The 23,153-nt window shown below is 32.0% G+C and overlaps 1 protein-coding gene across 1 annotated transcript in view; it reads right to left on the bottom strand.

Moving 5' to 3' along the window:
• Positions 1-4,689: 4,689 nt before the first annotated feature.
• LOC143198712 (uncharacterized) overlaps positions 4,690-23,153 on the bottom strand; it is a 101,898-nt gene continuing 83,434 nt past the window's right edge. The window contains exon 3 of the mRNA XM_076408074.1: positions 4,690-4,813. The gene's annotated coding sequence lies outside the window, so the exon portion shown is untranslated. The remainder of the gene's footprint in view (positions 4,814-23,153) is intronic.

Below are 23,153 nucleotides of genomic sequence, written 5' to 3'. Positions count from 1 at the left end.
AAATATCGGCAGACAATACATTAAACATCTTGATGGCGTATGTAAAACAAAAAAACATTGAATAGACTATAGTTTGTTATGGGGGTATTATATAATAATATCCTTTCGAAAATAAATATTGGTAAAAAAGATATTTCAATTTTTACAGTTCCACGTGAGCTCATTTTATTAGAAGAACGTAACGGATTAAATTTCAGGGACCTTTTATAAATTTTTACGATAGCACATTCTGAGAAGGTCCACGTATGAAAAATGAATTTAATATTTCACATATCTAATCCAAAATGCAGAGAAAAATTGTAATAAATTTTATTCAGTGGCAATAATTCAAAAGAGATGAATACGTCTGCAGGAGACGGGAATGACAGCCAAACGCCGTATGCGGAAGATTCATCATTTATCGGAAAGGAAAAGGACGACTTCACGTGTTACCCAGCCGTAGGACGAGTTGGAAAGTTCTTTGATTAAAGATAGGATTCTTGGAGTAATACGTTGCTGCTTTTGATGAAAATGGAAAAGAATTTTTTCCTCCGGTACAATCCGAAGAGGATGTCATATTTCAAAGTTTGTTTCAAGCTATTTATTTTTATTATATTTCAACGAATATTTTACACGCTACAAGAATTTTCGTTGTCATATAATTACTATTACTTTATTTTTAAGCTTTTTTAAAAGCATTTTTCTGTAATTAACCAATTTTTTTATATATATTTTAAAGTCTCCTTTTACCATCGAGGGTTTTTCTGGGCTGGGCCTACAGTTTAACATGGGAACCACAGTCCTCGGCATACAAGAGGCAACTTAGAGGCAATTCCAGAAGATATCCGGTCTTACCCAGACTGGTTACTGGCGTGACTGGGATGGTTATTCCTTATCGGATTTTCCACTGTTGCCTATAAAGACATTTACAATTACAATCACAAACATAATGCACATCCATGCCCCTGAAGGATTCGAACCCGCGACTATCGCAACATTAGGACTGTCCTGTCGCCTGGACCACTGTGCCATCGAAGCTGGCTTTTAACTAATTGACTTTTATCTTACATATTATTGAGTGCTGAAGCTTTTTTTTTCGTCAAACACAAATCTATCGCATTATGACATGCATTAAATATAGAAGATATTTTTTAAGTTACTTGCGATAACATTAAACTATTAAAATACGAATAAATAAATTTAAAATTTTCTTTTAGGGTTTTTCTCGGATGCATTGTTGCATTTTGTTGTTTACTTTTAAGTAATCATTAACAATCAATGATATTTTATTGTACCTTGTATCGTTTTCATTTTTCTGTATCTTGATGAACTGTTTCCCTTACTCTTTATTAACGTCAATAATTTCAAGAAAAATGGCCACATAGTCAACAACCAAGAGTTCTGGACTTGTTGATACTAGTTGGAGGCTGTCGTATTATCTAAAAACTTAGTTATGACTGTGATGACTATTATTTTCGTTTTGTGTCATGTCTACGTAGAACAACGGAAAAGTTTTAATTTGTTTTTCACCATTTACATTAGTTATCTTTTTCGCTATAGGCGTGATGGTCACTACTTCGTAGCCGCAAGCCCGTAATTCCAATTTAATGTCGTGTTGATTTGTTGTGGACGGTAATCCTCTAATGAGTACTTTATACCACTTATCACTTTTTAACTGATAAGTGTGGTATTCGAGTTTATTGAGTGAATTGTTTTTCTTCATCTCAATGAGATGCTTTTTTACATTCCTGTAGTCCGTTTCATTACTAAGGGTTACGTTAATATCATCGTTAGACAAAGCTTTAAACTGCACTCGGTCAGAGGCTACTCCCTTTATTTGTGACCTAAATAAATTAAAATTGCCAACATTGCTTAACTTGATCGGAGGGGGCAGAGGGATTTTGTCTTCTTGTTTGTTTTTTTAATGTTTATAGCACTACTTGTTTATTACTTCGGTCCAGTCAGACTGTTCTCCTACCTCTAATGCTAGTTCGTTTTCATCAGTGTAGTAGTCTTCTGCATAATTAACATGCCTTGTTGGTGTGTCTTGCGTGTGACCTTGCAGTTGCAAACGGATAGCAGCCATATCCTTAGATAATTGCAATAGTTGTTAGTTCAGTTGCTCGTTATTCGTTCTTAATTCTTCATTTTCTTTCAGTAATATATTCAAATCCATTATGTTATAATTAAATTGTTATAATTAAATGTTTTTTCACTAACTTTTTTTCAACTCATTTTTTTCTCTTTTTGGAAAATGTGGAAAGTCATTTGTTTATTTATTTCATTTTGGGTTGGCCGTTTCACCGTATCCAGTACTTGAGAGTTCTGTTGACATTCCAACAACAAAAGAGACACTACTTGGATCCTCTGCTGATGACACAATTATTATGGCAAAATATATATCTCTGCCTAGGGCAATAGAAAAAGTGCAAGTGACAGTCAACAAAATCTACAAATGGACGGAAGATTGGAAAATCCAACTTAATAGCTCCAAATCTGTCCACGTTAATTTTGCATTGAGGCGAAATAATAAAAACTTAATTATATCACTCAATGGATGCCCCATTCCTCAAGCAGAATCAGTTAAATTCCTTGGAATCTATCTTGACGGCAGATTGAGTTGGAAGCATCACATTAGACAAAAAGCAAAACACATTAGAACCAAAATAAAACAACTATACTGGCTAGTCGGAAGATACTCTTAGTTTGATCTAAAATCAAAGAGGTTGATTTATAACACAATTATAAAGCCAAGGTTCTTCGGTTGATTACCAATGCTTATCGCTATGTAACCAACGAAGAACTACACAATGACCTGGAAATCAAATGGATTTGCGAAGTTATCCAAGATTTCGCCTTGAAATACGAAAGACAATTACTAAATCATACTAACGTGGAAGCAATACAACTGCTGGATAGCGTGCAGGATATTAGGAGATTGAAGCGAACAAAACCATACAAACTTATATAAAATGCATACATTTAGTGTAAATTATAGCTATAAGTTAATAATTAATAAATACACATTGATGTATTTTCTCGCACGTCTTGCTTGTTAATTAATCCAAGTACATAGGAAAAGTAGTAATAAATTAATTTATAACTAAGATTGCTTACGCATATTGTTATACGCTTAGTAGTATCTAATAAAGATGTGATAAAAAAACTCAACAAGTTACACATCTAAAATAAATTAAATTTAATTCACTCTCTTGAATGATTCTATACCTATACTTTCATAGAATATTTTATGTGATAACTGATAGATTAGTATCTACAATTCGCTCAATTCTCACATGTCTTGATGTCTCTGTTTTCTTCTAATATTATTTTAAAATGTCAAACATTAATTCCTATCAATTTTCAGTTACGATTCAGGAAACAATAATTGTTGCTACTGCTATTACATATAATATTTACTTGAATTATAATTATTTGAATATAGATAACTATTGTATATTGTTGAGTAAAACAGAAAATATTAATACTAATACTACTGGCGTGAATGGGTTGGTTGTTGAACACTTCTGCCTGTTTATATTCGTAAGTCAAAACATGCACGAGCTGTATTTAAACTTATAGCTCAATTAATTGATTCTCCTTCAGTAACTTTAAATGTGATATAAAATTAACCATTTCAGCTGGACTCAGTCAGTTTATTTAATAATATTTTGCCTTAAAACCAAAAAAAGCTAACATAGAATGCTTTGTAGGTTTCCACCAACATGTCTTATTTGAGCACTCTTCCTACGTTATTGCACAAGGTTTACAACCTATATTGATAGTCTAAGACTTATTCTTATCCTTTATTTTCATAACAAAATAATGCTAGTTGTAATCTTTAAACATTTCAAGAAAAATTGTTATAAACCAAAGGTATGATGATTTCTGTCAACACAAACATTTAGTAAACAAATTTATTTTTCCGTTCGAAACTTGGTTGACGCAGTTAACGCAGTGGTAAAGGCGACAGGACGGTCCACGTACTGTTGCGATAGTCACGGGTTCGAGTCCTAGTCATAAATGTATGTTTGTGATTGTTTAATATTTATGGTTGTCGTAAGGAAGAGTGCAATATCCGACAAGTAAAATGATGCCAGTCACGCCAGTAACCAAGCTGGGTAAGACCGGATGTCTTCTGGGATGATTTCCAAGTTGGTCACTCGCCAGTCGATAGGCTTAATGCCGAGGACCGTGGTTCGGAGCCCACGTTAAACTGTAGGTCCAGTCCAGATAAATCACTAGTTGGTAAAAGGAGACTTTAAAATATAAAAAAAATGCAGTTATTACTATTTTTGTTATTAATATTATTTTTACTAGCAAATACAAGAAAAACTAGTTCGTATTTGTATCTATTGAATCGTCATTAGATAAACAACGAACCGAACACGTCTCTTCTTCCATTTCAAAGTACCGGCGTTATTTTTGTTGGTGGTTTCGCGTTTTGTATCCTATTTAAAGTTAAATTTGAGGAAAATTGGAAAGTTTCCATTTTGAGACTGTTCTGTATCGGGACCGCCAATCAGTTCGGATAAGAGACGAGGGCATAACGAGATATCGGGGGAGAAGCGTTCAAAAAGAAATTTGTCACTTTGCGGCGAAATTGCATTTTTACTCACACGTAAGTTCTTTCGGATTCGGGGCTTATCCTTTAGCAGTTTGACGTCACTCTCTTCCAACAGCCTAATTCCATTTTAATTTCCATATTAGACCGTATTGTGTCAGCTCCTGGCGAGATCTTCTGCCGTTGGCTTCTCGTTATTTTCGCTTAAATAATAAATCCCCTTCATGTGTGTGAGTGAACACAATGGCTATGGCTGTAAGCTGATTCGTTCTGTAACAAAGACATATTTAAACAAAAATATTTTTAACAAGAGAATTTAACCGATTTGTAAAATGTGAAAAATAATCAAACTTAGACTTTTAACACAAAAAAGAAGGTTTAAAATAAAATATGTACGTAATAATCGTAATAACTAAATAAAAATCAGTTTGAAGTCGGTACCGCTTTTTGAATAACCCCCCGCGTCCCCCCAATAGATATTGATTTACTTCCAATGGAACCACCTTGGAAATGCACTTTTTAGAATAAACAAATATATATATATATATATATATATATATATATATATATATATATATATATATATATATATATATATATATATATATATATATATATATATATATATATATACAGCCGAACATAACCTCCTCCTTTTTCGATAAATTGTCAATAAGCAATATTTTAGTAATACTTGTCTTGTTTATCAATAAACACTTTCACATATAGCTTTCCTACTTACCCCATTTAGCCCCTTCGATCTTCTGATCATACTTCTTTAGGTTTCTTTTCCAAACAAATTTTAAATTAATTTAATTATGACATAATAATTTTATTATTGTTTTTCAATTTGTAGCTTGTAGGCAGCAATTTTATTCGATTGAATTGAAATTATTTTGTTGACTACGATATTATCTGAATATATGATCTAGCAAGAATACAAAATGTTTAGCACAGTACACATTTTTCATTACAACTCTTAATAAAAATAAATGTTAAATTATACCATTAAAGACGGTCAGTTATGGTATTGATGTAAATATTACAAAAAGACAGTTATTGTTTATTTGCTGGTTTTGCGCAAAATCGTCTTGCGACAAAAGTGATTAATATTTATACATTCCCCATTCCGTTTCATACATGGTTTTAACATAATTATTATTTAACTTTTTCCACTCATTTTGGATAACATTTTTTAGTAATTTAATATTGTTAAATATCGTTCACCATTTGAAAATACAAAAGATGTTAGTTTACTTAAATTATTTTCAATAATATTAAAACAACGGTAGCGCTATTGCAACTTAAAAATATTCTTTAGTGAATTTCGCAGTATAAATAGTAACATTGTTGCAAAATATAATTCTGATCGGAAATGTGTGTTTTAAATTTGACTAACTGTAATTCCCCAACATTGTATTTCTGTCTTTTCATATTCATAGCAATCCAACATATCACACTTCCTCCAGTCAATAGTCTACTATTTATAGTTACCTGATATTATAGTAAAATCTAAAAGACAAACATTTATTTCTATTTAGAATAACTGTGTTCAAGTTGATGGAAATGTGACCGAAAATTATACGAAACACGAAATATGAAAATGGCATCGTTAGAAAAATTATTTAAATTAATGACACAAAGAACGCTATAATAAACTACAGAAGTTTTATTCGCGTAACTGATACATCATTGGCAGTGGCTATTTTTTGCTCTATTCTAATTACTTTACATATATTAAGGAGATGTATATCCCGCTGTTTGGACACTGTTAACGTCAATTACAAGAAGAACTTTTTCTTAATATATAGCTAACTTCACTATTTTATCTGATCGTATTACAGTCGGTAACATAAACCGGCGATATTTCCGAACCCGTTCTATTTACCAACTGTTGTTTAAGTATTCGGCTACCGTATACCTACTGGATGGGACTACACGGAGCGTATATAAAATATAGCTGTATGTTGATGAATTCTTTCATTTAGAAAGACGCCGCGATGCGATAGTTAACAGAAGGTTTTTTTCAAATGAGTTCTATACTATTTATTTCGTTTTGTTGTGCCCCAATGGCTCTGTCACGAGATACCACTTGATTTATTACTTAATCGGCTATATTTAGTAAAATAAACTGGTTTTATATGTTATTTGTTGTCTTTGATGAATACAGTCGTCTGTCTAATGAAACTAATGAGTAACAAACTATCGTAGTATCTATTTGAATGTTTATGCAACATTTTCAGCAATTTTGAGACACGTCGGTGAATAAACTACGCTTGAACTTGTTGTAATATATCTGTTTGATATTGCAAATTGAGATTGAGATTGGTGAAGCAAATTGTAGAACCAATTCCCGAATATGGAACTTTCTAATTAACCCAAACTATACAAAAGTAATAATACAACTTTGGGACATGTACAAAAAATTTAATTACCAACAAAACAAATTAAAATTAATATAACTGTTTGGGTTTGGCACTTTTGATTTCTAACTGATCAGTTGGTAGTAGTTAAAATAATATTGTAAATAGATAAATAGGTTTAGGTAGGTAAAGCTAAATTGTGTATATAGAGTACAATATAAAATTCCTGTAATAGATAGGATAAACAAGGGTTTTGTTTATTTTTATTTAGTTATTACAACGATTATTTTGTATATATTTTATATTAATATGTTTTTTTGTGTTAAAAATCTAAGTTTGATTATTTTTTAATTTCTATTGAGCTGTTTATTTATTTTTTGAAGTCTAGTGTAACAAGAAACGCGTCGTCCTATGATAAAAAGGAAGCCATTTTTGGGATTCTTAAACAGCTCTCAGATTAAACAGTTCTTAGACATTTCCTTCTTTCTTTTCTTGTTCTTTCTATGTAAAATATAATTTCAATGTTCAATGTTTAAAGATGTTAAAACGGGAGGAGTTTGGTTAACTTTACCGAAAGTTTTTCTTCTGTAAAAACTAAACTTCAGCTCTGTTGCCTGCTGATAACAAATGTCGCCGACTTTATTGCTTAATTAATGTAATCTTTCAATATAATTCTAGAAATTACCGAACGATTTGTTTAACAATGAAGTTTCCACGCTCGAAATTCGTCGAAATGTACCCAATTCATTCACGATGACGTCTAATATTGCATTTTAAAAATCATGGAGCGGCGGCATGCGATCCCAGTTGGTATCAATAAATTTCGTTCAATATTAATTTTGACAGTCTAAATGTTCGCAATATTTGAGTTCGATTGTGTATTTGTCTATTTTGCGTACTGTCGACGTATTTATTTCAACCAACATGCCATAATTTACCTTTTTTACCGGTTTATTTTTATTATTGTGTCGGGTTGTTTATATTTATCCGGTGAGGAATAAAGAGATAAATGGGGCCTAAAATTAAATGTCATTTATTTCTGCTATTATTATTGGTGATCTAGTGGAAAATTTATATGTAACGGCCATTGTATATCAATAATTGGCAGTATGAAAAATAATTATGATTAAAAAACCTGTCAAAATGGCAGAACAAATTGGATCTTATAAGCTTAACCTGCTGCTACTTGCTATATACAAATTATTTGAGAACCTGCTATAACAACGTGTTAAACCACTTATAAGAATAGCAGATTTACAGTGTGGATTTCGAAATCATGATCATTTGTTGAGTGCTACAAGTGATCAAGTGCATAGAGTAACAGCGGTACTGCCCTGCATTATTTATGAACGTCTCACAAGCGTTTGTTCGGGTTATTATAGATATAAGCCAATTTTTACCGTTTTTTTAACTATTGTCAATCTCTGGAGCCAAGCAAGAAAATTTAAAAGAATGTTTTGAAACCACTCCTATACACTACAAACATTCTTTGGAACATTTGCCTACGACACAGCTATTATGACAAAGGACATCTCTATCTAGGGCTGTAGAAAATATACAAATGGTCATCAGCAAGATGTACATATCTACTATAGGCAGGAAATCTATAGATTATTAGCTTCCAATCTGTCCTATCTCAAAATATATAAAAACAATTTGGAAAACTTAATTATATTACCTGGCGGATGTTTGATTCTTCAAGAAGAATTAGCTAAATACCTCCGCATCCATATGGAAGGTATGTTAAATTGGAAACATCACGTTAGACGAATAGCAGAGCAAAATCACTATAACTGTCAAAAGAAGTCTACTGGTTAGATGATACTCCTAAATTGACCAACACTAAAAAGACCAAAGAAATTGGTTATGAATCAATAATAAAGCCTATTTGAACTCATTGGGTGCAAATATGGAGTTGCACTAAAACATCAAACCGACTAGTAATCCAACACTAACAAAATAAAGTTCTTCGAATATTTACCAATGCTTATTGCTACCTAACTAACAAAGAATTGCATGAAAACATCGAAATCAAATGGATTTACGAAATTATCCAAGATTTCACCCTGTAATATAGTTACTAAATCATAGTAACGTAGAAGAAATAAAGCTACCGGATAACACGCAGGAAATTAGCAGATTGAAGAGCACTAAACCACAGGAACTTATATTTTGTAAAATAATTTATTCTTGATTATACTTATTTGCTTAAGCAGTAATTGATGTAACTATTGATGCAGGTACCGCCGAACACAATAGTAATGCATTAATTATATAAAATATGGCGTCTGTATTTTGGGACACGGAATAATTTTCATTGAGTACCTGGAAAAAGGAAGGACCATCAACAGCGACTATTACGTAGCGTTATTGGGCCGTTTGAAGGACGATATCGCCGAAAATGGCCGCATTTGAAGAAAAAGAAAGTGCTGCTTCACCAAGACGTGTGTTCACCACCACCGTGTCATAAGTCAGTGGAAACGATGGCAAAAATCCATGAATTGGGTTTCGAATAGCCTCCTCATTCACCGTGTTCTCCAGATCTGGCCCCTAGCGACCGATCTCAAAATAATACTCGCTGGGAAGAAATTTTCGTCTAATGAAGGGGTGATCGCCGAAACTAAGTCCTGAGCTTGCTTCTAAATAGCAAATGGCACTACAAAAATGGTATCGAAAACTTGGAGGGTCACTGAAATCAGTGTATCACCCTTGAAAGGAATTATGTTGAATAAAAAAAACTCATTTTGCCAAAAAATGTCTTTTACTATGGTAGGCCGGGGACTTTTCAATTGACCTGTTAGAAGATGTTTCTAAATTTATTGAACAACCTATTTTGTTATATTAAGTTTAATTTCCTTGCATACCAATATAAAGTTACGCGGCGAAACCTTGTAAAATTGTTAAAAATAGGCGATCCGAAACCTAGGATCGTTGACGCGCCGGATATAGAATTTTTCTATCGTTAGAATAGACCATCCAGGAACATATAGTATAGAAACCACTTCCTCCTCGGCGCGAACTAGCCCTCTACATCCTTTCCTCGACCGTTGCACAACTGTGCCGTCACCCAAAACCCAGGATGTCACCTTGTAAATCCTTTATAATATATGATCGTATGCAGATGAATAGGAAAGGCAACGAAAGGAAAATGAACCCCTTTTAACACACGATATGCATCACAATAGACAAGACATTAAAATAGGGTTGTTGACCTAAAGTAGGAAAAAAATCAAGGGCACGGAAGGGTTGGGTGTTTCGTCGTTCCGATCAGGTAAAAAACTCGCCGAAACAGATGGGGTTTCGCTTTTTTTACGGAACCTGATCGAGGCACAATGTCGTTAATGAATAGGTTGCTTTTTTACTATCGCTTTCTTCGACGTATGTGAAGATACCCGGTTCAATTTCTACCGTGTTATAAGCCTTTGGTTGTAAGGCTTTGTGATACCATTTCTAAAAAATATTGCCTTTGTTATAAACTGGAATATAACCCATTTATTAACACTAACATTCGCATGAAAAGAACTATTAACTGGGAAAAATAAAATAACTTTTTCTCATTATAATTTCTATCAATTTTTTTTATACTTTAAATTGCTTCGAAAATATTAAAGAAACACTTGCAATTTACTGTACGATTGTGTTATTATTGGTGATCATATAACGCATTTTCCTGCAGAAGTGTTCAATGCAGTTTCCGTAATTACTTTTTATTTCAGACAAAATAGTATCAGCAGCTATGGTGTGATTATCAACTGTAGTTTCTTTGTATCTCTGTATTTAATTAATCCAATTTTAGTAATTTTTCATATTGAATTGTGTTTTAAAAATGGACTCTAAATACTATCCACCTATCTAAAATATATATGTATTGTCTGTACATGAAAAATTCCATCTTTATTTTAGTTTACATTATCTAATGGTAGTAACTAAGAAGGGGAACATTTTGAGGAATGCTGTTTTCTTTTATACTGATCTGAACATGGAGTCTATAATACATAACTATTGAAAAACGACTAGGGCTTTTGTAGTTTTTTTATATACTTTCTACTTTCTGTAAACAATTTATACCAATAACACTTGGTCTGATTAAATTATCATCACAATTGATTTACTATGTATATAATTTATCCTTTAAAACGTTGACAAAATATTTTGTAATTGCAATTCGTCAACTCATTAGCATAAAAATGGATTTTGGATGCAAAATAAATGTTGGTGTCTTTTTATTTTCTTTTTGATTACAATTTAAAATGAAATAATAAAAATAAATAATTGAAAATAATAATATTCGATATATTTGTAGATTAAATGTATAGTATATCCAAAGTAGCAGTGAACTCAAGTCATTTCAATTTAACACATCAAAACGTCACAATTTTGCCGCATTTAAATTTTAATTTAATTTTAGCTTTTCTAAACTATGAAGACATGGCGCATTAAAGTCAATGAAACAAAATCCACGCTTATAACGTTACCCGAAACTCAACTATTCGACACCAAAAAGAATATACATATTTGCGACAAAAAATATCCAGGATAGAATTTTTTATTTTGTAGTAAATATGTAAAGCGTCTCATATAAACGTTTACACAGAATATACTCGGAGCCCGAGACATAATTAAAAATGATCGCACAATAACTACTAAAGCTTTTTTAAATAAATTAAATGCTTTATTTATTATTGAACGGAAATATTTGTTAACAAAAATCCAGAGAGTAATCAAAATATTACCCATTATTGCCATAAAAACAGTCAAATATTTTATTATTTATCATTCACATTTTTAATCTTTTTACCCTATTACATTAACAATCTTAAAAATATCGTTCAAAAATGCTGCTATATTAATATACAATATATTGTTATTTATAATAGAAAACTACAAATAAAATCATAAAACTATATATATTACATATAAATCTATGTAAGCATATCGCGGCTAGGACCAGGACCTTCAGTCTGACCGAAAATAGAGACTAAAAACTGTCGACAGAAACAGTCACTGGTAAAAATTAGTAAAACCAGTCGCACCAAAAATAGCAACTGAAACAGTCGATAGTAAAAAGTAGTCAGTTACTAAACAGTCGATTTCAGTCGATAGTTCCCAATAATATATTCTGTCGATCGTTTCTATTCACTAGTCATTGCTTTTTCGTCTTTGTTCTAACTTATAGAGAGGAAACAATAAAACAAACGTTAGTTTCCAACACTGGTTCAAATGTATCAATACAATCTATCAGTCTTCTGTAGTCACCTGTTCAATCATTGTACGATTGAACCATTGAAATCACTCAGGACATATTCCGTCATTCATAGAATCCCTACCATGATTGTTTCTGTGTATTATAGATATTTAAAGTTTGCTGCAAATGACGAAACATCACAGCTCATTAACTGATACTTGCAATCAAGAATAACTTTATCACGTAATCATAATTCAACCGATGTTACCAGTAGAAAAATGTGAAAGGGCCAATAAACACTTATTTTTATTGTAACATGCCCGTGAATAACAGGCGGAATTCGAAAACCGAAACTCAACTATTCGATACCAAAACAACATACATATTTGCGACGAAAAATATCCAGGATAGAATTTTTGATTTTGTAGTAAATATGTAAAGCGTCTCATATAAACGATTACACAGAATATACTCGGAGCCCGAGATTAAATTTTATCCGTTATTGGAAAATGCCGCCGTTTTTCATTCCACTATTTTCCTCCTACTCGTCCGCCCACCCCCCTGCCTCCATTCCCCGCCGCTCTCGTCCCCTATCCCCCTATCGGTTTTCTGCGCGTCCTATTTTTATGTTTCTTATCCTGCATGGCTCCTGCCATGTTGTTTGGCTAATGCAGGATTTGAATCTTTCCTGACGATTCTTGGATCAGTAGCGTCACGCAACGTAAAAACGCGTATCAAAGTTTGTTTATTAATTATAAATATTCGGGATTTAAACGAACTCATTATTGTTCAACGTTAGTACATCTAACTTCAGTAACTACATCGCTAATATATTCTTATCTTTAAGTCTTAATAATATTCCAAGTTACTCAAGTAGTTTTCGATTCAACTGAAGAAGCTTTCCAGTATATCCACGAATTAGATGCCTTTTAGTTGTCCTTTTAGTTGTCCGACTGGCGAGTGACAAAGTTAGAAATCATCCCAGTAAAGATCCGGTCTTACCCAGCCTGGTTACTGGCGTGACTGGGATCATTTTCCTTGTCGGATTTTGCACTCTTGCCTACGACAATCACAAATATAAATTTACGACCATGCCCCAGCAGGATTCGAACCCGCGACTATCGCAACAGTAGGTGGACCATCCTGTCGCCTTTACCACTGCTCCAACCAACAAGCCGGGAACAAACTTTATTGTTTTATGGTAAATTTAGAAGATATTGTTGGGAGATAGCTAGCACAATGACTAAAACGTTGCCAATTTTTGGTCCTGATTTTTCTTGTTAATTGCTTAATTAGTTAGATTGGTTTAAATTTTTTCGCGTTTGTTTAAAGCTTGGTAAAGACTATTCTATCAAAACTGGCGAATTTAAATATTTAACATAAGCGGTGATTAAACAACAACATCTTATAAGGCGGGATAAAAAGTAATGGTTTGGCCAGGTTTGAGCATCTCTTGATGGATTCTTGCTCTCCAATCCCATCGAACAAATGCCATCACAAACGGGGACTTTGCAATGGTTTCTGGAGCTCCTCCGGGTTTCGACTACGATATTTTTCACACATAATTATCGTACTCAATCCATCTATCACCCCTCGCAATCATTTGTGTCAAAAACAGCTTAATTTCGTTTCGTTCTGGAAATATGGTCGATTAAAGATTTTACTATCAATTTATGTGGAATCTAAATCCCGAGATTCTTTTAGAATCTTTCATTCACTTTTTGACCAACTTTAAACACCGAACTCTCCAGAACGTAATGAGTAAACGAATTTAAGCACTATTTTAGTTGAGAGCAAAATTTTAAATGAGTAAAGATCAAAATGTGACAAACCTCTGTTTTCAAGATGTAAGATATTTTCATTGAGTAAACGATTATATAGTCTATTCACAGTTTATTTGTATATGCGTCATCCAGATGTTTAATGTATTGCCTACCGTAATTTGTAAATTTGTTTCAGTATCAGACAATATTTTCCTTTACTCTCATTTTATTCTAGTTAAAAAGAGATACAGTGTTGTCTGATTAGTTCGAACACGTAAACGAATGAGCCTGTCAAAGTCGTCCAGTTGTCAGACTTACCCAAAATTCTTGAAAGCAATAGTGATAAGAGGTTATAACTCTAACCTATAAACTATCGTGCCTGTATGATTAACTGTACTCTAATGTTAAAATAAATTATATCTGACAATATTCCTGTTCAATTACTTTATTTAGATTAGAATTTTGTTGTATGTCAAAGCCAAACTGAACTAAAACTCATAGTTGATGCGGCAACATTGCGACGTTTTGACGTCACAAATTTTTATGACGCATATACAAATAAACTTTATATATATATCACTGATTAAGTATTATTTGATATGTGCGACTTATATGAAGTTTATATGTTGAAAAAATTAAAAACTTAATTCGAATTTCTAAATATAAATGGAATATAACAGCAAGGTTTCCCAATTTTTTTATGATATTCGAAAAAATCCATGTTCGTAATGAAATTATTGTACTGCAAATTATAGCGAGCAAAAAAAAATTAAATTATATTCCGTCTTTTTTTCTTCTTACTCGAATATTCCGCCGTCACTGCCAAGAAAACCCTAAACCACGCAAGCCGAGTACATGTTTTCCTACAAAAGACATCCAAAAATCAATAGGGATACACATACGACTACCAACAAGAATAAAATGGCTTCAGTTCTCTGTATCCCGATACGAAAGAATATGACGGAATAAGAGGGAAAAAAAGTAAAAAAGAAGAAAAACATATCCTCCACATATGTATATTTGTATTTGATTTGCTTGCTTATTTGGAAACCTCCATATTATAGAATTGCTGCTTGTTAACTTGTAGCAAGCACTCAAATTAGAAATGTATACGAAACCTTTTCGAGCAACGTCTCTTATTATTTTGTTTTGTATATTGTGTCCTCCACGTTTTACATATGGAAGCCTTATTACGTCTTAAAATAAAATTCTGGAAATTTTGTTTTGTCTTTTTTCCGTCCGCCAACGACAACAAACGAAACGACACAACGCTATATTTTTCTGTTCGAAAAATGTAGTGCGTATGGTGTTTTTATCTTTAACAAATAAGGTCTGCTCGTTTATATTATTGTCGCAGTCTATTTATACGAGAAGCCGAACAAAATCAGACGTCTACAGTTCTTGCCACTCATCTAATTATTTTTATTTATATTTGCATTTTGGTAGAGTTATTTAAACGCTTTTTCAAATTATCTTTTTAGTACTATTAATTTTTTTACATAATTTCGGTAATAATCATAATAACTGTCTTCATTTTATCACATATTATAGTTTCACACATATGTAATTAACTTTATCAAGAAATATTTAGTTATTTTAATAAAAATTCGTACAAACTCTTAAGAAATGACACGTTTGGGTAAAATTATCTGATCACATAGACGTACAGATAACACATTTTATTACAATAAAATTTTAATAAAAACAGCCCAAGTAGAATTCTTAAATTTTAGTCAACTCAAACTTTAAAAAAGATTGAAAAGATTTGGTATATTATTTAATCACTCTGAATTAGACTGAAGTTTGCCTCCATTAAATAAAAACGATGAAATATTTGTTTAATTTGTAAATATTTGTGAAAAAGATTTTCTTTCATATAGATTCAAAATCATCAATAATATTATTGAATTAATGTTGAAATTGTTTTAGTATTCAACTTATTCACCAGATTTAACTCCCTCTGAATTCTTTTCTTAAGAGCCGCTGAATATATTGACCAATAAAATTATTTTTACAACACTATATTTCGATGTAATTAATTTTATTTAATATTAGTGTAATAGGAATTTTATTTCATTCATTGTGTTATAGTTTTCCCTGGATAAACAAATAATTATGCTAATTTATATTTAAAGAGCTTGAAATATTTATTTTTCTTATTGTTTTTATACATGTTTGTTAGAAAATATTTATGCAATAATATATAAATAAAAAAAGTAATTTAAACATTTTAAATATCTGAATATTAATAAACTTTTGGAAAAATAAAATTAATAGTTAGTTTCAATTAATATCTAATTACCTTTAATTAAATACTTATATTTTTTGGACTTGTATTATTGTTAAATATCTGGCATTTCTTTATTTTTTATTCTAGACTATATTTTATATTAATTTACTAAATAATTATATAATATTAGTAAATATTATAAGCGTGAAAATGAAAATATTTACTGAACTTAAGAGATAACATTCCCTATACAATTTAATAAATAATCTATTGTTATTATGGTATATACTCAAACGTACTAGTATGGTCAATCATTTCAACTGACATGATCTTATCTTTACAAATATCATGGAGATATGATCTGTATTTTAACCATCCTAAAGTAATTTAAAATTATAAATTGTAGTAACATGCCTCGTTGAAAGAGGATTTTTATAAAACATAACTTTTGCAGAAGTTAGCTTATATAACCGTTTATTTTAATAATTTGATATTATAGAATCATCCATCATTGCTCATGTTTTATTAGTAGCTTATAAATAATAAACAACTCATATATTAAATAAATCTATACCTGTTGACGAATCCTAAAATGGGTAAACATCACAACTATCCATAAAATCGGCCACAACAATATCAAACCATCACATTTCTCGAATAACAAGCGCAAAAAAAATGTAGCCCATCCGTGTCATTAACAAAATTGCAACTAAAATCTACCCCTTTGGCCGGCTAACCCTTTACCCGCCCTTATTTTAAATAAAGGGACGGATCACTCTGGACCACCCCCTAGAAGAGTTGTCGTTGGTCAAAATTAGGCACACCTGCCTTTCGGGGTTATATTCGGGGGTCTGTTGGGGTGGGTCGAGGATGCAATTAAAACCAGTGGGGTGTTAGGGAAGGGCATAAAAAGGCGTATAACTACGGAACGCTTCTGAACGTTGGACTGATAGTTAAGAGGGTAGTTGGAGTATACTGTATTAAAAGCTCTTAACTCATTTTTCTTCTTAATTTTCATAATAATATTTTTTATAACATCTTTATTAGATACGCTTGGTACAATCTTAATTATAAATTACTTTATTACTACTTTTCATTTGTACTTGGATTAATTTACAAGCAAGACGACTGCGAGAAAATACGTCAATATATATTCCTCAATAATAAAATTATATTAACTCATAGATATAGTTTACGCTAAAGGTATACACTTTATATAAGTCCGTATGGTTTGGTTCGCTTCAATCTCCTAATATCCTGCGCGCTGCGCGATGGCAGTTGTATTGCTTCCACGTTAGTATGACTTAGTAATCTTCTTTCGTGTTTCAAGGCGAAATCTTGGATAACTTCGCAAATCCATTTGATTTCCAGATCATCGTGCAGGTCCTCGTTGGTTGTTTTGACAGCGTTGGATGACTAGTTGATTTGAATTGTTGGCTTATAATTCTCTTATAGATCAACTTCTTTGACTTTAGATGAAGTATCTTCGGACTAACCAGTATAGTTGTTTTATTTTGTTTCTAATGTGTTTTGCTTTTTGTCTAACATGATATTATAATAAAATTGATTAGAAATTATCTAACTTATTAAATACTAGCGACCCGCCCCGGCTTCGCACGGGTGCAATGCTGATACTAAATTAAATACACTACAGAAAAAATATGAACGTTGTATATAAAAACATAGCGGCCCGCTCCGACTTTGCACGGGCATAAAATATATATGCCTATGTCACTCAATGAAAACATGATTAAAATCGATCCAGTATTTTTGGTTCATTCATTACTGCCCTTGGCCTGCACGCATTAAATTTGGAGTAAAACAATTCCTCTTCCCCTATACTTACTATGAAGATTTCCTGCTATCTTTGGAATATCTAAATTCATACAATTTTTATTACATTACACATTTTTAAACGCAAATTTTAAATTTGTAATATCTCCGAAAATATTTGATTAATTTACATGCTGTAAGGAACCATATTGATTTATATTAATTGCACACTGTATTTAAGGTACTTAATTCGATAAGGATTAATGCCGTATTGCTTAAAATAGCTTCGTAAATAAGCCATTTTCTCACGTAAAAAGTAAACAATAAAAATGGTTAATGTGGGTTATCCCTAAAAGATAAACATATACCATCGCGGACTTTTTTGTAGACCTTTTTATGGTGTACAATACTGTAGTACATTAATTTGATCTAACTCGTAGGGTTAGGCAGCGTTTTTGCTAATTGCTAAATAAGCCTAAAAAAATAGGTTAATTTACGACATCACGTTAGAAACCTCTAAAATTAGCAATGTTGCCTTAGTATATTATGCATGTATTATACATATAAACCTTCCTCTTGAATCACTCTATCTATTGAAAAAAACCGCATCAAAATCCGTTGCGTAGTTTTAAAGATTTAAGCGCACATAGGGATATAGGGACAGAAAAGGCGACTTTGTTTTATACTATGTAGTGAAGATCATTCTGTATACCTTATGACATAATGTGTATAAATAATGTATTTGTAAAAACTGCTATTATAAGTGCTATTCGACCAGACCATGGATTTTGTGACATTGATAACAAAATCGCTAATACTTCGAGTTATATTGTTGAAGGATATGCAACCTTTTGACAATTGTTATTGATTTAACTTCATTTTAAACAAACGTAGCCATATTTTGTCGAACGTAAAACACTTCAAATTTTTTTAATGAATTTATTAGTTTATTTTATTGTTTAGTTCTTCTTCATTATTGCCATCTCTATTATAATTTTTTTTGTCAACGTACAGGTTTTGATTATTTAATTAATATTTTAATAAATTATATAACCATTTACGAATTTCATAATAAATTGTAGGTTTTTTTTAATACGAATTTGGCATTTAGAATAAGACAAACATTTCCTCAGGCTATTTATTACTTTTCCTATGTTTCTGCAAGCGTTTACATTCATAGTTGGTAATAAACGAAAACAGCCATCTGTCGATATCTGGCGAATATGATGGATAATGAATGGATAGCTTTAGTAGTTTTTTTCTTTCGGTTATCTAACAACTGCCAAGAAGGATTATATATAAGAGATGCCTTAAAATATTTGTATTATTGAAATATTTGAATATTGTAATTATAATTTGTTTTTAAATATTATAATATTTCATTTGAATATTGAAAACGTAAGTGCATTTAAATAAATATAATAAGTAATAACTATAAGTGCTTTAAAATTAAAACCAAAAGGTACCTATCACGTTAAGTATGTTCATCGAGTTTTAGCAGTTTTTTCTTCGAAATAAAGAGACAAACAATATTAAATAACTCCAATTTTGAGGAAACATTATATAAACGCAAAAGTAAAACCCAAAGATAGAGCTTTGATGAACATCTCGGCATAAAAGTATTTGAGGCGTTATATTGTGAATCCTTGAAAAATAATTCACACTATTAATAAGTTTATTATCAAAATTAATAATCATATAATAAAATTTAATGTACTTAGTCCTTATTAGGACCCTAAAATGTAGTTATTTAAAGATTAAAAAGAATCTATTATTACAATTACTGAGAAATAAAACAGTTTTACTAATGTCTAAAAAGTTCCAACTATCAATTTATTATTCCGGTCAATATCGAAAGGCATATTTTCACCGCACGGAAAAAAACGACAATCTTTGGTCAAAGAATAAATTATGTAAGGATAGATATCGACCCCAGTTGCATTATTAAATACAATCGGACGTAGTCTAATATATTCGAATGTTAAAGTAAAAAAGTTCGGGAAAAAATTCTGGACGGATCCGTCAACAAGTAGCAATTTCCGCTTATGAATTTTTTAAGCGCCCAATAATGTCACATCGCGGGTTCAGTATAAGTGGCCAGTTCTTACGACGTAATTGTGGGAAATACTCCATGTTTTCTGGTAAGTAGCGATGGCCGAATGGGGGGCGCATTTTTACTACGGTGAATTTATTTATGTACGTCGACGTATAATTAGCGAGATTTTTATTCGTGATGCACGAAAAAAGAACGAATGATTTTTTTTTGGGGGAGAGACCATGAAGTCTATTGAATTTTTCAATATCACATCCATAAAATCACCAGGTATATCGGAAGGTCATTACCGGTTTTTTTAGCAGATGTTTCTAGGCTGAAGTATTCGATATTATGATTTATCATATATGTCACTTTATTCTACTAATATCAAGCCATAGAGTATTTATAGAGGTTTTACTTAAATAGCCGAAACTGAGGAAATGTTTTGCGTGGTCCCTTCAGTGGTGGGTCTGACACCACTTTTTTGATCGATTCATCTCAATTGGCTTACATGAACACTTAGCTGTGCGAAAGTTATGTTCGCGTTGGATCCCACACAACTTGACAAACGCTCAAGAAATGGCTCGTGTCGATTGGTGCAAAGAAAAGCCTAAGAAATTCAATCGGGTGCTTCGAAAGACTTTTATAAAATCGTGACAGGTGACGAATCATGGATATATTCGTATGAGCCCGAAAGTAAACAGCAGTCGATCGTATGGGCGTTCCAAGTTGAACCAAATCCAACAAAAGTCGTTCGCGCATGAATCACTTCAAAGAAAATGGTAACCTGTTTCTTCGGGAAAACTGGTGATATTGCAACAGTGCCTCTAGAGGATCGTAGAACAATAACTTCTGATTGGTACACAACCATTTATTTGCCAGAAGTCTTCGGTAAAATAAGGAATATAAACAAGAGATGCTGGATTTTTCTTCATCATGACAATGCGAGCTCTCACACATCGGCCCGAACAAGAGACTATTTGAGCATTCAAAACATCGAATTGATGGGTCATCTACCGTACAGACCTGATTTGGCACCCAATGACTTCTTTTTGTTCCCATCCGTGAAGAATAAACTGCGTGGTCAACGATTTTCATCGCCCGAAGAAGCTATTGAAGCGGTCAAAAATCATGTTTTGAAGATACCTCATTCGGAATAGAATAAATGCTTTGAAAATTGGTTTAAGCGTATGCAAGACTGTATGGATCATCGTGGCGAGTACTTTGAAATACAATAAAAATATATTAGCAGCTTAACTATTTGTTTTTTTTTCCTCTTCCCGATATATAAATAGTGACCCTCGTATAGTTTTGATCCGATAGAAACCGGTAATGATTTTTCGGTGTAACTTTATCTATACATAACAGATATCAGATTTTCATTAAAATTATTTCAATAGCGTCAGCATAGTGAAAGAGATTAACGCCAGTAAGTCGTGAGATATTTTCCCCTATTGCCTGGCGACTTCACCAAAACCGCGACTGATATAGTTCGACTATACTATCTCACTTAAGCTTATCATGTTTTACTTTATTCATGTTTCAGGAACTTATGAATAATGAAGCTTAATAAGTTACCGTTTATTGAAATATTTTATTATATAAATATCGCGATATTATATATTAAAATTGATTCAATTTATACTTACAGTTGAAATTTATCTTCCAGTTGAGAAACCTTATCTTTGAACGTAACACCTCGTTAATTTATACCGACAAAAACCTGTAACGTATTAATTAGATTTTTTCTCAAATATAATTTGTTTATTTAACATGTCTACAACCACTTAACCGACTGAACGACCTATAATTAAACGGCGAATGATTAAACCTATTATAATTAAAACAATTACTGCTATTGATTTTAATATGAGAAAACTAATTTGTACTAATGTGTTAGAACGCCCCATATTTTTAATCAACTCGGTACAGTATACGACGAAACGAGCTGTATAAGAAATATCCTGTAGTTTCTCCATATAAGTGCGTTGTTAATAGGAAGTATAATTTCGTCAAATTGCATTTAATAAAGGCCTGAATGAGTTTTCTCCTAATATTAATAAGGGTTTCGTGAAGCCGGTATAACTGACGTAATGAGAAAACAATTTAGCGCCGTTGTGGTTATTACCTGTGAACTTGTTTTGGTTGGAAACACTAATAATGGCTTAAATAGTGAGTAAATGATATCCGATTAACTGTACATGTGCAGTAATTAGCTAGTTTAATACATCGTAGGTACAAAACTGTTAATTTTTTTGTTGTTGTTTTATTTTAATACATTTAAAAAAGGAAATATACCAAAATATTAATGTAATTTTACAAAAAATTAACTCTGCAGTTCATAATTAGTGACCGTGTGGATATTTAAAAGTATTTTCTATGTTCCTTGGCCAAGGAATTAGTTTTCAAGCGAATGACAGAGCAAGGTATTGAACGTTCACTGTAAGAAACGACTTCTAGCAAAACTAAAACGTGGTGGAAGTTTTAAATAGTTTATTTATTAAAATTAAACTAGATATGAGAATAAATGAAGTGGAGATTTTAATATCACACATAAAAAAATATGTAGCAAAATCCTTGGGCAATGTGAAGAAAGTTCGTAACTATGAATGTATTGTGGATAATATATTAGACAAGATCAAGGCGCCTGGTTGTCTGATGAGGAGTCTTAAAACCTACGTCTTGCACGATCTTCTTGATTATTTTTTCGAAAATATAGGTGATATAATTGCTGGAAAACAGGTACATCAATATTTAAAACTGTTGAAGACGTAGATATCACTAATAATAGATTATTAACTTGATAAAAACAACAAAAATGCACACTAGAAAAAAAGCATCATAAAAAACTTTATGGCGGGCTTGGCTGGCGAAGTGGTAAAGTCAACCGGACGGTCCACCTACTGTTGCGATAGTAGCGGGTTCGAATCTTGCTGGGACATATATGTGATTGTGCTAGCTAAAAGTGTAAAATCCGACAGGAAAAATGATCCCAGTCACGCCATTAACCAGGCTGGGTAAGACCGAATGTCTTCTGGGATGATTTCTAAGTTGGTCAGTCGCCAGTCGATTAGGAATTAGAAAAACATTTTATTAATTATAACAAAACTAGCGACCCGCCCGGCTTCGCACGGGTGCAATGCTGATACTAAATTAAATACACTACAGAAAAAATATGAACGTTGTATATAAAAACATAGCGGCCCGCTCCGACTTTGCACGGGCATAAAATATATATGCCTATGTCACTTAATGAAAACA

The sequence above is a fragment of the Rhynchophorus ferrugineus genome, unplaced genomic scaffold, assembly GCF_030347505.1.
Source record: "Rhynchophorus ferrugineus isolate W39M unplaced genomic scaffold, kcgeb_rfMv2 rfM6, whole genome shotgun sequence".
NCBI classification, from domain to species: domain Eukaryota; kingdom Metazoa; phylum Arthropoda; class Insecta; order Coleoptera; family Curculionidae; genus Rhynchophorus; species Rhynchophorus ferrugineus.
The sequence above is the reverse complement of the archived record's forward strand: the minus strand, read 5'-3'. Positions and strand labels throughout refer to the sequence as shown.